At 33.3% G+C, this 16,857-nt stretch overlaps 1 long non-coding RNA gene across 1 annotated transcript; it reads right to left on the bottom strand.

The window, feature by feature from the left end:
• Nucleotides 1–11,200: 11,200 nt before the first annotated feature.
• Nucleotides 11,201–15,831, bottom strand: LOC128284142 (uncharacterized). Its single transcript, XR_008274470.1, has 3 exons — nt 15,756–15,831; nt 13,892–13,969; nt 11,201–11,396 (listed from the first exon to the last, which is right to left on the bottom strand). It is a non-coding gene; the product is annotated as an uncharacterized LOC128284142 (long non-coding RNA).
• Between the last annotated feature and the right edge of the window lie 1,026 nt (nt 15,832–16,857).

Here is a 16,857-nt window from a genome sequence, read left to right as displayed (position 1 = left end):
TCTTAAGCGTTGAATCTAAGGCGTGGTTCATTGGAGCAATCGGATTCGGAGCTAACTATCGATTTTGGCAAAAAGGTAAGGTTTCAAAGGTTTTTAGGGATATGGTTCGATCATGGATAAGTAAGTTTTGGGGGTTTAGTGATTATGGTTTGTAAATAAGAACTGTGCTAATAAATTGTAGGACATCGAAGGGATCTCGTAAGGTCGTCATGAATCGGTAAAATTAACACCCTTTCTTAGTTCAATTCGGCAAAAGCCGAAATGCCGAAATTCCGGCATTTCATGGTCATGTAAGTATGTGAATGCTCTCAAGTCATAGAGGAATTGTTAGATCCGCATCATAAGGTGGTAAGCACGTTCTCGTGATGCTTTAGCGTATTTCGGAAAAAGGGGCTTGATGGGCCAAAACTGGGCCCAATGGGCTTACGGACCAATATGGGTAAGAGATGGGCAAATTAGCCTGTTAGGTAGATGGTGGAATCAAATTGCATAAAACTGATAAAAATTACTGAATTAGCTTGTGCAAGAGCGAGATCACTTAAATTACCCTAAAGAGCAAAATTACCAAATTACCCCTAAATACCAAAATTACCAATATACCCTAGGGTTTAAATTGGTGAACGCATGATTGATTACTATCGTATTTTGCATGATATGCATTTATTAATATCTGCTGCATAGGATTGGGGTATTAATGGAGGAAGTATTGAAAGTGGTTCAACCACATCGGAGGCTTTGCCTCAATTGATCGAATTTGAGCGCTGTCGCAACAAAGGTGTGTAGGGTGGGTGGGTTGAGATATTCCCACATGGTGTGTAGGGTTGGTACAGGCGGTGTAGCGGTTGGTGGGTTGAGTAGTCTCCCGGATGGGCTTGCATTCATTATTCTTGTTGTTACTCATGTTATCGAACGGGCCTATGGGCCACACTGTTATGTAAAAGGGGCTAAGGCCTTGCTATCAGATTCGAAAAGGGCTTGACCTCTGTATTGATATCTGAATAGGGCTTAGGCCCAATGGGCTCGAGCTGAATTGGGCTTTGGATGGGTTTCAGATACACCTGAGTTTTCCAAACTCACCCCTTCCTCTTCCCTCCTTGCAGTGAGCCCTAGTTGGTGGACTTGGAGTGGCGGGATTCAGAGTGGCCATGAAGATGGATTGCCAATTTTAAATAAGTTTAGCATTTAATTTGGATTATTTTATTTTTATTATGTTTAAAGTTGTAATAAGGCCGCTCTTTTTAATTATTTTTATTTTGGGGATTATTAAACTGGTTAGCACTAGGGTTCGTTTTATAAAACTACTTGATTTTTAAAAGATCACGATGACGCATAAAGTTTCCGCAAAGTAAATGTTTTTCCAAGGAAATAAATATTTTAAACAAACGTTTTCAACTTAAACATTTTCTTAAGACGGACATAATCAAACGATTTTCTCAAAATTATACGAGATGTTAGAGTGTGGCAATGGTGGTGTGCATGTCTAGGATTGGATCCGGAAGAGCTTGGTACTTAAACGGTCAACGGACTCACCTCCTATTTTTCCCGGTTTCCTACCGGTGCACATGCTTCTATTCACTTTAACCTACCTTTAAAAGTGTCTTTACAACACCAACTCAGCTTTTCCAAACTAAGTAATACTGAGTGTTTTGAACGCATCAATGTGGCGATCGATCCGGCCATAACGTCCGTGCCGGGTTTGGGTGTTACGTATGACCTCTCATCGCATGTTTTTGATCAACCAATCTCCATCCGTTTCCATTGAGAAAAAGACTCCACAAGAGGTATGGTCTAGTAATCTTGCTAACTATTCTGATTTAAAGATCTTTGGGTGTCTTGCGTATGCTCATGTTGATAATGGAAAATTGGAATCGAGATCCATTAAATATGTTTTTCTTGGCTATAAAACTAGTGTAAAAGGGCATAAGTTATGGTGTCCTGAAAATAGAAAAGTTGTGATTAGTAGAGATGTTGTTGATGAAACTGTTATGCTACCTAACTTATCTCTTAAAGACACTTCCAATAATAAAAAAAATAAAAAGTAGGTGGAGCATCAGATTAATCCAGAATCTACAATAGAGTCAACTCTTCAAGCTAGTACAAAAATTCAAAATAGAGTTGTTTCTTCACCACAAGACTCTATCAAAAAAAATAGAACTAGAAGAGAAATTAAACCCCTAAAGACATATGCCAAGGTTGATCTAGTTGCTTATGCTTTAAATGTGGCTAAAGATATAGATGCAAACCAAAAGCCATCTAATTATTCTAAGGCAGTTAGCTGTAAAGACTCAGAAAAGTGGATGTTTGCTATGCAAGAGGAGATGGAATCACTCCACAAAAACAGAACATGGGATCTTGTGAAATTTCTTAAAGGTAAAAGGTTGTTCGTTATAAATGGGTGTATAAAAAAAAAGAAGAAACTCCAGGAGTTGAAGAACCCAGATATAAAGCAAGGTTTGTTGCAAAGGGTTACAGTCAAATTTTAGGAGTGGACTTCACAGATGTGTTCTTCCCAGTTGTGAAGCATAGTTCGATTCGAGCTTTGCTTGGTATTGTGGCCATACATGATTTGAAGCTTGAGTAGTTAGATGTAAAAACTGCATTTTTGCATGGAGAACTTGAGGAGGATATTTACATACAACAATCAGAGGGTTTTACAGTCTCCAAAAAAGAGGACAATGTTTGTTTGCTGAAAAAGTCCCTTTATGGTTTGAAACAGTCACCAAGACAGTAGTATAAGAGGTTTGATTCCTTTATGACTTCTCATGATTTCAAAAGAAGTAGTTTTGACAGTTGTGTTTAGTTTTAAAAAAATAGTGATGGTTATTTTGTGTATCTACTCATTTATGTTGATGACATGTTGATAAACCATAATATATACATATTTTTATCCCATGCTTGGCATATTTTTGGATGATTTATCATAAGATTTAGTGAATTTGATGCTCCTAATCCTTTAAATTCCTGTTTTATACTTAGGTGAGCGTAGGAAGGTGAAAAGAGCAAGAAACAGGCTAAAAATGGACAAAATGGGCTTATCTCAGTATCTCACACGGCCTAGGCACTTTCACACGGGCAAACCACACGCCCATGTGGGACACACGGGCAGGCTACACACTCGTGAGTCATGGCTGTGTCGACTAAAAACCAACTCAGAATTACACATGGATTGAGCACCATCCTGTCGAGCCCATGTCTAATTCTACTTGGAAAAGGTTAATTTTGAGGGTTTTGAAGCATTCTAAAGTCTCTATAAACACCCTAGAAGAGGACCAAAGGGTATATGAAGAGTAGAAAGGCAAAAAATACTCAAGAACAGCCATCGAAATCAGCTCGAAAACAGGATCTATTTCAAGACTGAAGATCTCCATTCAATTTCCTTAGAAGTTATTTGGGTTTCTTTATGTTTTTTTGTTTTCCCAATTTGGAGATGTTTGCCATTATTATGAACTAAACTCCCTAAATACCTAAGGGAGATGAAACCTAAGACAGATCTTATTACTAGTTGAATTATATGATAAATACTTATTCTTATTCTTAATTGTGAGTTTTAATTCTTGTTTTAATATTTCTGGATATTAATTCAGGTTTTAATGTGCTTATTCAGTGGAGCGAAAGTCCCTGTTTAAGAGTAGATCCTCCATAATTAAGCGGAGTTACATGTAATCCTAGAGATAGGACGAGATAAATCTGCCGGATTGGAGTCAAATCTAATAAGGGAATCCATGGATCGAGTTAATACAACAATAGAGGTTTTAATTAGAAAGAGATTTCAATTAATCAACCTAGAGTCAGTTGTTTTTAGTCTCAAGAGAGATATTAACCTAAATCAGGGATTTCTACAGATTAAGTCAAGTGAATAAATCATCTAATTCAGAAGTGATAAGTGAAGTCTAAGTGGATTCTTCCTTGGGTATTGTCTTCTCTATCGATTTTCTAAACAGTATTTTTCAACTTTTACCTCTGTTGTAATCTTAGTTAATTAGATAATTAGTCTTAGTTAAAACATTCCTTTAATTGTTAGGCTAGATAATAAAAAGATAGTAATTACTAGTACTTTTAGTCCTTATGGATACGATATTTCCGGTCTCAGCATAGCTATACTATTATTCGATAGGTGCGCTTGTCTTAGTCGAATTTTCAGTTAGTTTAGCGACCAACACATGTTGATAGTAGAAAAATATAAAAGAGAGATAAGAAAGGTCAAAGCCCAACTAAGTGAAGAATTTGAGATGAAAGATTTGGGACCAGTAAAGAAGATACTTGATATGAAGATTCTCAGAGATAGAAAAGCAAGTAAATTGTACCTAAGTCAGAAGGGGTGCATTGAGAAAGTTCTTTGCAGGTTCTATATATACAGAGTGCTAAGCCTATTAGTACTCCTTTAGCAGCTCATTTCAGATTTTCATCAACTTTGTCTCCATAATCAAATGATGAGATTGAGTACATGTCACATGTTCCATACTCTAGTGCAGTGGGATCTCTATTGTATGTTATGGTTTGTTTATCTCCAGATTTATCATATGCAGTCGGTACAGTTAGCAGATACATAACAAATCCCAGTAAAAATCATTGGAAAATAGTTTAGTGGATTTTAAGATACTTACGAGGTACTACTGATGTTTGTTTACAGTTTGGAAGAACTAGAGATAGAGTCACTAGGTATGTTGATGCTGATTTTGCTGGAGACCTTGATAGAATAAGATGCCTTAAAGGTTATGTTTAACAATTGGAGGTTGTGAAATTAGTTGGAAAACCATTTTGCAAACTACAGTCTCTTTCTCTACCACTGAAGTTGAGTACATGGCAATTACTGAGGCTTGTAAAGAAGCCATTTGGTTGAAGAGACTCTTTAGTGAACTCAATGAAGACCTTCAAATCAGTACAGTATTTTACAAAAGATCAAATGTTTCATGAGAGAACAAAACACATTAATGTCCGGTATCATTTTGTTCGTGATATTATTGCTCGTGGTGATATTGTTGTGAGAAAAATTAGTACCCATAAAAATCCTTCAGATATGATGATTAAGTCACTTGCTATAACCAAGTTTGAGCATTGCTTAGACTTGGTTGGTGTTCATTGTTGAAGTTAAGCCATTAAGGGGTTTTATGGAAGAGGTGGAGAACTTATTCGTTAAGAGTTTGCGGTGAAGAACTTATTCATTGAGAATTCGTGTCAAGGTGGAGATTGTTAGAATTCAGTGACCCGAATCTTTATTTAAATAAAATACAGTGGTAAAATAAAATAAAAGTAAAATCCATATAGAACTACACTTCTTTTATTTTATTTTAGAATAAGATTTTTTTAAACCTTATTAAACTCCATCTATTTAATATTGATTAGAATTAGGTGTTTCAATCTTACTACACTCCTATTAGAATATGAGTTTACAAGCCTATAAATAGACATCGTTTACTCCTATTATAATCATTCGAATTCGACATAGTGAAGTTTCTTCTCTTCTGTCCATAGTGTTTTCCTCAAAGGATTTCCACGTAAAAATCTATGTCTTCTTTATTTTTATTTCTCTTTTCTTTGTGATATATTGTCATTACTAACATTCTATTTTTACAAAAATAAATAAATCTCTAGTTTTACTTACAATTCAACGTTTGGAATCAAGCTTTCTTCTTCTTTTGACTCACTCTTTGCTTTATTTCTCCACTTAATTCTTACTTTTCTTCACCTTTTCTTTATTTTCCATATCAAAATACACTAAATTCGTACACTAAACTCATACTTACATATCATAATTCATATTATTTAACTAAATTTAACAAGTATTTCAAAAGAAGTTTACGATTTTTATATCAATTTTTTGTATTCACTACAAATCCTTATTTTCTCTCTCCTCCAAGACGACTATGGATGCTTATTTGAAATTAAGGTGGCTACTACTCTCTATTGATTTCACTCAATAATTATGAAGAAATTTGAAAGAAACTAACTTTATTGGCTTGGTTATGGAGAAAAGAACTTAATTGAAAGAAAAGTAAAACTTGGGATGGTATTAATAGTGGATGACGTAAAGGCCATTTAAAGATGGATGGATTTCTCCATCTTTTTTTTTTCATTTTTCTAGTTAATTATATTGAAATATCTAATTAAAAAATATCTATTAATGTTATTTTACCATTTTGCCCCTCCATTCATATTTTATTACAATTAAATCCTATAATCATTATACTCTATAATTATCTATTTCAATAATTATTATTTTGCCCTTCACCTTTTCCTATAATTCCATGGATGATTTATCTCTCATTTTGGTAAATTTTCATCTCTAGTCCCTCCTCCTTTTTCCATCAATTCAATTTAATCCTTTCAACTTCCATTTTTCTCATTTGGCTCCAAGTGTATTTGCTCCCTTGCAATTTAGTCAATACCCTATATGTATTTTTCTCAATATATAAATGTCTCTAATCATCTTCAGTATCTATTTCCACTGTCTCTTTGCACAGATGATTTCTAGTTTCAAACTTTTTCATATTCTAATTAATTTATCATTTATTTTCCATTGTTTCGAACCCCGAAAATTTTGAGGATGTCATATAAACCCATTAGGCCAGTGTGTCATTGTCAATAAAATATGTAAAGATTGTCCATTGAAAATATGAGGCATAGATTGGTTAACTTTGTATGATGATGTAGTCAACTGTAGATAGAAAATAATACTGCTGCGATGTTAGGATGGTGAATTGATAAATGTTGAGGCATATAGATTTGATTATTCATCCAATATTATATTAACAATATCTGCTTGAGAATTCATCAGAAAAGGTTGTGCACTGTATCTAACCTATATTCTGGATACTAGAGTGTCAAGATAAAAAATAAAACAAGTTTTGACAGTTTAAGAATTCACTGATGTGTTTCTTGAAGATTTCCAAGTTTACCGCCTGAAAGAGAAGTTGAATTTGTTATTGAAGTAGCACTCGAAACTACTCCATTTCTATTGCACCGTACAGAATGGTGTTGACTAAATTGAAAGAATTGAAGGCTCAGTAGCAAGAATTGTTAGCTCGGGGATTCATTCAACCGAGTGTGTCACCTTGGGGTACTCCAATGTTATTTTTGAAAAAGAATGTTAGACCATGAGATTGAGTATCAACTACAAACAGCTGAAAAAAGTTACTATAAATGTAACACCCCTTACCCGTGTCTGTCATCGGATTAGGGTTATGGGAAGTTACACCCATTAACAAAACAAACATAGATTATTTCAATTAAAAATTTTACTTTTAAATCATTCAAAAATAATTTCATTCAATAAACATGTCAATCAAACTAAAACGAGACTTAAATCGAGCCTACAAAGCATTGAAAGTGGTTAAGAAACAACAAAGGATTAAATTGAATCAAAATATGAAAATAAGGTCAAAACTGGAAACATGGGTCATAAGGCCATATGGCCAGGCCGTGTGACAGGGCTCAGCTCGTGTGGATTAAAGACATGGTCGTGTGGCCAAACCATGTAACAACATGTGCCCGTGTCGACCAACTTGCACCAATATTCAAAGAAACCACACGACGGTGTCATACAACTGTGTAAGGCACACGGCTATGTGGTAGACTGTGTCACAAGCTGGATGTACCCAAAAGTTCCTTCAAGCACAAGCCATTTCACACACCCTTTCTTATGTTCCAAGCCATTCATTAACCAACATCCAAATCTATTCAAAATGTGCCAAAACATGTCAAATTATACCAATTCATAATCAACCTATGTGCCTAACTGATATGCCCTCATAGGTACCACAATTCAAACATAAACAACAATCATTCAAACCACAACATTATCAACTAATTAAACTTATTCAATCATCAACCAAGTTCTATATACCATATACCAAAAATCATCCATTCATGCCAAACTGTCAATTGCAAACATATTTCATTCTAAATTCATGAATTACTAAACCAAAAAGACTATTTTAACAACATTCACCAAATAAAACATCAAATGACAAGGTACCATTTCCATGATACCAAATACCAAATTATGTTTATAAATCATGTGACAGCCCTGATTTGACCCTAGTCGGAAAGTGGTTTCGGACCACAAAACCAAGTTATAAAATAATTAAATGTTATATTCTATGTTTTTGATGTGAGTAAATGCATGTGTGAAAGTTTCATGCTTTGATTTGGTCATTTGTATGTGAATTTATTAAATAGGACTCATGTGAGACACTTTTGAAATGTGATAGGTTAATTTTATAATGGTCTATTAATGCATGTATTGAACAAAAGGGTTTTGCATGTCAAATTACCCATTTTAGATAGTGGCCGGCCATGTTACTAGTTAATATATAATATAAGAATTTTCTATTAGCATTATTTTAATTAAATGGCTTTATATTATAGAATAATAATAATTAAAAAATGGGAAAATGGGTGAAGAAAACAAAGTGTTCATCTTTGTTTCTTCTAAGCCGAATGTGAAGGAAGAATAGGGGAGAAACACCATTCGGTCATCCTAGGCTTAAATTAAGGTAAGAAGTTTATGTTAATTCTTGAAATTTTAGTTAATTTTGAGTTAGTTACCAAGTTCTTTATTTGACCCATGTTAAATTTTTGATTTTGGGAATGAATAGAGCTTTTTACCATAGTAGTCAATAAAGAATATGGTTGTTGTTTCATGTTAATTTGGATGAATCATGGTGGATGGGTGTTTGAGCCAAACAAATGATCATATGTATGCATTAGATGCTAAGTGGGAAGAATCGGCTATCATGTTAGATGTTATTGCCGAATATGAACTTGGTTATATTTGAGTAATGTATGTGTTTTGAGTTGATGGAATGAAAAGAATGCTTAAAATGTGTTATAAACAAATTATATGTTAAACTAAGGTTTGCTAAATTACCATTTTCCTTGCCGAATATGTGCTTAATTAAAGAAGAGTTTGTGTTGAATGTTTTAAATAATTTAGATAATTATTAATCTAAGTCTAAGCTAGGTAAATTAAATGATTGTGGCTTAATTGTTTTATGGCAAGTGGTTATTATGGTGAATTGCAAATTCGGTCATGGAATTTAATGTATTTCTTATTGAATTTTGATAAATTTTGTTATAAGAGATATTAAGGATGAAATTGAGTTGGCTATTAGTGTTTTGTGTGGAACTTTTAACTAAATGAGGTGTTCGGCTAGGTCCTTTTGAGCAAATGTTTTGGTGTTGGCTATTTAAATGACATTAATTTTTGGTATTAAGTTGAATTGGAAAGTTGATGAATGTGTAAAGATGACTTAGGGCTTATATAAGCATTCGGCATTAGCTTAGGAGTGAGAATTTGATAGTTGATGTATATGTAAATGGGTAGTGTTATTTGTATGTGATTTATTTGGTAATAATCGTAGTGGTTAAACTAGTGTATAAGAAAACAAGATAAACTATGTGAGTTTTGCTTGTGTATGCGAAACTAGTATAAGTTGAATGATCGGTTATTAGGGTTTTATGATCATTTTGAGTTGAGTTATAAATGACTATCGTGGCTTGATAAGTTCTTGCCATTTTCGGTTATAAATAAGTATGAAACTTGAATCATGGCATGTTTATAAATTATAATACATATTGAATTTGTTATGTGATTGCCGAATGTGAATAATAAGTAAACAATATTGGTTAAAATATTAAACAAATCTATTTGCATTTATTAAGCTCAAGAGCAAGGAGGATCAAAGTTGGATAGGGGAAAAGAGAAAGCAATAGAGTAGCCAATCTACAACCGTTCAAATATACCAAGGTAAGTTTTGAGTAGTCTCCTCTAGTATACATAATTGATGATGCCTTATAAGAGTATAATAGGTGAATCGCAAACTTTGGTTTACACTAGAATAAAGCTGTTTATTAAATAATACGTGTATATGACTTATAGTGATGGTCACTCTGAGTTTAAGCTGGAATAGTGAAATGAATGTGTGATATTAAGTATAACTTTTGAGCTGAAATGTGAATGATGATGTGCATATCGAGTTTATATCTGAACATATTAAATGATTACTAAAGTGATAGGTTGAATGAAATGTGCTAAATTATGATTAAGTATGCATGGTATTTGAAATATATCCGGACATGGGGTCCGCTGGCTATATGCTGGAAATATATCCGGACATGAGGTCCGCAGGCTATATGCTGGAAATATATCCGGACATGAGGTCCGCAGGCTATATGCTGGAAATATATTCGGACATGAAGTTCGCAGGCTATATGCTGGGAATATATCCGGAGATGAGGTCCACAGGCTATATGCTGGAAATATATCCAGACTTGAAGTCCGCAAGCCACATGCTGGAATGGTATACGGGGTAAAGAACCGTGAACTTGTGTTATAAATGTGTTTCAAGTTCTAAGACTCGACCGAAACGAAGCCAGTAAGTTAAGTAAGACTACAATAATGAATATCCGTGGTAATCATTGTAGAAAAGTAATATTTATATACTTTGCATGTTAAGGTACGTATAATGTGCTCATAGGAGAATTGATTTCAAGATAATTTATTAGTATCAAAGAATGATGTATATATATATTTAAATGTGTGTAGATGAATTCGGTAATTGAGGTTATGACAATGACATACTCGGTCAATGTAAGTCATTATAGGAAAATATGTGAATAAAAGTAATTGTTTAAGCCATGTAGATAATGAAGCATGTGCTAGAAATCTTCTTGTGTATATTCGGCCAAGTGGGTCAAGAATTGGAATATGAGGTTTGATTACTTAATGTTCGTTTAAATGATAAGCTTTTATAGTATGAAATGCTTAAATCTTACTAAGCCTCGAAAGCTTACTCTGTTTCTTATTTTCTCTGTTTTATAGATTATCGATATTGGCCACCGACTCGGGGATCGTCAGCGGATCATCATACTATCGACCTTTTTGGTATAGTTATATTTTGGTCTCGATATGGCATGTATAGTTTGGACTGTTGACAAAATACGTTTTGTAATTGTAAATATCTTGGCCGTATGAAAATGGCATTTTATAACTTATAAATCGGTATGTATTCAGTTTGATTTCTGCTTTTGTTGTATAATTATGTGATCGAAATTAAAGGTTTAGCTCGGTAATACCTCATAGCCTAAACCGGCGATCGGACTCGGGGGTGTTACAAATCAAGTGGCACAAATCATTATCTTCCAAAACAAAATCAAAATGATGTTCCAAGCAAAATTTGCCACATTCAACACAAGTATATCGTGAAACATGAAATTTAACATTATAAACCAACTTTAACCACATTACAAATCCAACTAAAACTTTAAATTCAACAACTTCAAAACCCTATATACTTGCCACAAAGCCAAAATAATAAATCAAAATTTACCAAGACAAAAGCTTGATAGTTTGAGCCTTGAAGTTGATCTGTCCTTCAAGTTCTGCAAAACGTTAACTACAAAAAACAAAGAATAAACAAAGTAAGCTTAAGTAGCTTAGTAAGTTCATAGCTAAAATTCAAATCAACTTACCTTAACTAAATATCTGAAAATAAAAATAACTTAAATTAACTAAACAAGTCAATTATTTACGAGAACACATGGAGTTAGCACCAAAGTAGTTCATGATATACCTCATGCTTGTTAATGGTTCAATTAAAATCATTCATATACATAATAAAATGAACATTCTTACATGATTATATTCTGATACAAACTTTCTAATGGATACGTACCGAAAATAAAAAATCACTATACAATTAAATACAAACTTTCTATAGTAAAATGACTTGGATACTCGGGTACCCATATCACACTAGAGAGCATCGAAATGCTAACAGATGCACCAAAATACAATCCTGTACAAGCGCGCGTTCTAACCCTATTGGCATGCCAATCATATCCTAATTGTTTACTACGTTCAAACAGCTGTTTTAAACGAATTCATCACATTAATAAATCAGAGGCACTTCCACATAATTAATTCCATATACTGTAATAATTTGCATTTATTCAAAAATCACACTGTTCATATCTCTCAATATTCAATAGTTCATGACTTAGTCCATACTCACATAAGCTTTCGTTTATAATAAATTAATCTTAATGCATAACATTTGCAATCTCATAATTTCAAGATTTTACAGCAAGTAACAAGTATAAAATATATTTATTAATACACTATGAACATACCAAAATACGATAGCTATCAAAACGCGACGATGACTACTTGACGACTTTTTCTTTCTTGCGATTTATCAACCAACCGATTCCTTTTTTCTATCTAAATATAATAATTTTATTTAATTAACCAATTCAATATAATAAAACATTTAAATTTACATTTTTGACCTTTTAACAATATTTTACACTTTTACTCTAAACTTTTATATTTTATACAATTTAGTCCCTAAAATCTAAACTACTTAAAATTTCACATTTAACCCCTAACATCCACTGATCCTATCAGCACCTCAAATTAGCCTTTAAACATTTGAAAAATTATCAAAATTTATGTGCTGAATTTTATAAACTTTCATTTTAGTTCCTAAGTTCGAAAATAATAAAAATTTCTTTACAAAATAGTCTTAAACAACAACCAAAGCTATGAATCTTCCAACTAACTTCAAGAAAATCTTAAATTCTTTAATGGAATGTCCTAAAATCTTCAACATTTTTACAAAATAATCCCTGGGTTAGTTAGATTAAACTACAACGATCTCAAAAATAGAAAATTTACGAAGAACGAGTAGGAAAATTACTTATATGCATAAGATTTAACTCGATCAAACCTTAAGCATTTCTAATAGAGGTTTTGTTTTGTTTTTCGTTGCTAAACTCATTAACGAAGATGATGATATTTTTATTTTATGATTTTACATATTTCAATTATTTTAACTTTCAAACTAATGTATAATATGAATAATATCCTCCACTAACCATACCAATTTAATATAAGTGATATATTTTCCATATGAATCCTTACATAAACTTTAATTATGCACTTTAATTAATAATAATCAATAGTGATGAAATTTTACGTCTTTTACGATTTATTCATTATTCTTTAATTAACTAGCCAAATATTAAAATTCCAGGAATGAAGGGAGTGGGTGAGCTTAACAAGCTCAGTGAGTGATTAGAATAATCACAATGCAAACACGTCATCATGCATCCACATCACCACCACACATATACTCAAATATAGTGTTCTAATGCCTAATGTCATATAATACTTACTCATGCATAATCTAGTAGTCCATCTACATAGCATTTGCATACTCATCAAGCATTTATCACATAACACAATCACATATAACGATGAATTGACACTTGAGGTATGAAACCTAAGGTGAGCTTTATCAACACTCATTAGATACACGAATCTCCAATCATACCAATTGACTCAAAGAGAGTTGAACATATCCAAAAAATGAAACATATAGCTAACACTCTCATTATTTCCCTTCACATGTCTCGTTGAATAGAGCTTAGCTCACATTTCCTTATCTCTCCAACATGTCACAAGGCCTCAAAGCCCAAAATCACTATACATATAGATGACTACTCACAATCCTATGGCATGCCAACTGTATCCAACGGTTCCAAGATCACAAGGCCAAAATATCGAAAAACAAATACATATCACTTACCGATTGTCCGTGCGCAATCGCTGCATATTTGTGTTTTTAGAAAAACATTATCACTGTCATTTCACATATTTACATCATGTATACATTTACACTTTTTGCATTAGTTATCATAACCACATATTACATGTTATAGCATCTTATCTCAATTCACATGTTCACAAACACATAAGCACATAATTCACAAGATACATAGGTATGAGAAAGCTTACGCTCAGAATTTAGAGTAGGGTTTTAGGCTACTACTAAATTCCCAAACAACACATGACTCGTGTCTACGAGCAACAATTCCAAACACTCACCACTTTATGCTTTTGCCGGAAAGCTGAAAGTTCAACTAACTTTTCCTTAACTCGTAGTAGGCTCTAATGAATCTGAGGCTTCACACACAACAATCATACAATAAACACAGTCAAATGGCAACCAAGGACTCATTTAAACCAACCAAAAAACAAGCCTAAGCTAAGTTCTCATGTAACCAAAACCTTTAACATAACAAAATTTGAATTCAAATATGTCGATCTATACTTAGTCTTTTCACTTAAATCTAGTTCCGCTCATCTTTTAATTCACCTACAACTAGTTCCCAACCTTTAAACTACAATAAAACACTTAATTCATGGAATCAATTTTTTTTGAAAATTCATTAAAACATTAGAAATTCTTAATGAAACTTTAAAGTAAGTTTAAAAACCTTCTAATCACGATAAAAAAAGTTGAAAAACACTCTGAAACCATATTTTTACTTTGAAACCACGTTTTTACTCAAAATCTCAAAATCTACCACTAACGACTCTATTTTTGACTTTTAACCAAAACTTGCGATTTTGTAACTAAAAACTCAATTTTAAAGTCAAGATATCATAAAAAAACTAATGGATATATAAATGGTTACCTTTGATGAAAGAATGAATAAGTTCTTATGTAAGTCCAGGAAACTACAATTGAAGAAGATGATGAGATCTATAGAGTTTTTGAGTGTTTTTCTTGGAGATTTATGAAGGTAATTGACTTGAGATTGATAGGAAATCAAAGTATAATAACTTGGGAATAAAAAATCAATGGGAGGAGTAAGGGAAAGAAAAGGACGACAACATTAAAGTGAAGGGAAGAAGCTATCTTGAATTAAGCTAGGAGTGATGGTTTATTAGGTTCACTTTTAAAATTTGGTGAAACTGCAACATCAATGCTCATAGTTTTGACTCTGTTACAAATTAATCCTTTTTTTCTAAAATTAAGGGTTTTCAAAACACTTTTTCAAAAATTGATTTGATTTTCTAAGAATTATAATCGAAAACATTATCGATATATCACGTCGTATAATTTCGAGCACTTTAAGGCCAAAATTCCTAAAATACCCCTAAACTCCTAACCTATTTTAAGGTGTTACATAAATCGATGGTGTCCACAGGTAGATGGGTCAAATTGTAATATAATATGTGTTATAAAGGAACACAAGGAAGTATTCTGAGGATCGTACCCAAGGGAGGATGGATTAAATCTATGGAAAATCTCTTTTCAATAATAAGTCTAAATAGTCATAATTAAATTATATATTACGATAGATCATAAAAAAGATGAATATTTTAAATTAAATAACTGAAATAAAAAATAATAAAATAAACAAATTGTAGCACCCCAAACCCGGCCCAGAAGTTATGGTCGGATCCGGCATGCCACATCAAAAACGTAAAAAAAAAATTTCCATTCTAAGTTCAGAAAATCGTACTTGATGTTCAAAAGATTAATTCATTAAGGGTTAAAGTGAATGGAAGCTGTACACCAGGTAGGAAACCGGAAAAGAGGTGGTGAGTCCATCGGACTGCTTAAGTACCAAGCTCCTTCGGATCCAATCCTAGACATGCATCGCCATTGCCACACCTTAACGTCATGGATATTTCTAGAAACTGATTTGATTAAGTCATTTTAGGAAAAGTGATTAATTTTGGAAAATACTTTCATTCGGAAGCTTTGCTTGTTGTCGTGTTATTTTGAAATCAACTGTTGTTTTTGAAAACGCGCCCTAAAGCTATCCAATTTCAACAGTTAAAATAAGTATTACCGATCTTAGTAATACATATTAAAAACCATCAAAAATAAATAAGCGGCCTTATTACATTTAAAAGCCCAAAACCTCAAACGTAATTAAAAGGATGTCCAATTCACCAGAAGAAAATCAAACTTTCAAAACGGGTGGCCACTCCGAATTCCCTCATAGCTCCAAGCCCACTATGGTTGGGGATTTCTGCGTGGATGAAAATAAAAGGGTGAGTTTGGGGAAACTCGGTGTAAATTAACCCAACCATAGCCTATATCAGCTCAAACCACGAAATAGAATAAGTTGGCCTTAGCCCGAACATAATTCGAATAAAGCCCATAGGCCCATAATGTAACGTAATGATATTACATGTTTATGCGTAAACCCAACCCAGATTCATCCATAACACCCCGCATCAGCCTTACACCATGTGGGAGACTACTCGACCCACCCAACCGCTACACACCACGTAAATCGCAGCGAGGCTACCAGATATTGTGACGAAGTCACCAGATACAGATAATCGTGGCAGAGCCACCAGAACAGATATATGTGGCAGAGCCACCAGATCAGATATTTGTGGCATAGCCACCAAAACGCTTCCTCCATAATATAACCCATGTCCCCATGCAACAAATATATAATTATGGCATACATCATACAGAATCAAATCGTCATGCTTTTCAGTCAAAATTAACCCTAGGGGTATAACGATAATTTTGCATCTAGGGGTATAACAGTAATTTCCATACATAGGGGTATTATAGTAATTTAGCTACTTTTAGGGTTTTCATGCATATCCTAACTATTTATGTACTATCAGAACACTTACCGCACATACTTACTGAATTGGGCCCGTTGGCCCATGAACCTTATCTTTGGCCCATTAAACCCAAATTATCAAAATGTACGAAATCACGCGTACTGCAGTTTATTACTTTAGATTACCAAATATACAAACCCAACTATCTTACGAGCATTCGCACACTCGCAAATTCCCAAAATACTGACTTTTCGGCATTTCGCTTTTCGCTTTTGCCAATCTAGTCTATGAGAGGGTGTCATTACACACATTTATGCACGATATCGATTGAGATCCACACACGAACCGCCTACAATTGGATTACTAACACGTTAATCTAACTATTCAAATACAAACTACGATTAACCCCTTACAATATTCAGCCAACCACACCTACAGATCATAGTAAGCTTATAAGAAATCAATAA

Source organism: Gossypium arboreum, chromosome 2, assembly GCF_025698485.1.
Source record: "Gossypium arboreum isolate Shixiya-1 chromosome 2, ASM2569848v2, whole genome shotgun sequence".
NCBI lineage: Eukaryota > Viridiplantae > Streptophyta > Magnoliopsida > Malvales > Malvaceae > Gossypium > Gossypium arboreum.
The sequence above is the reverse complement of the archived record's forward strand: the minus strand, read 5'-3'. Positions and strand labels throughout refer to the sequence as shown.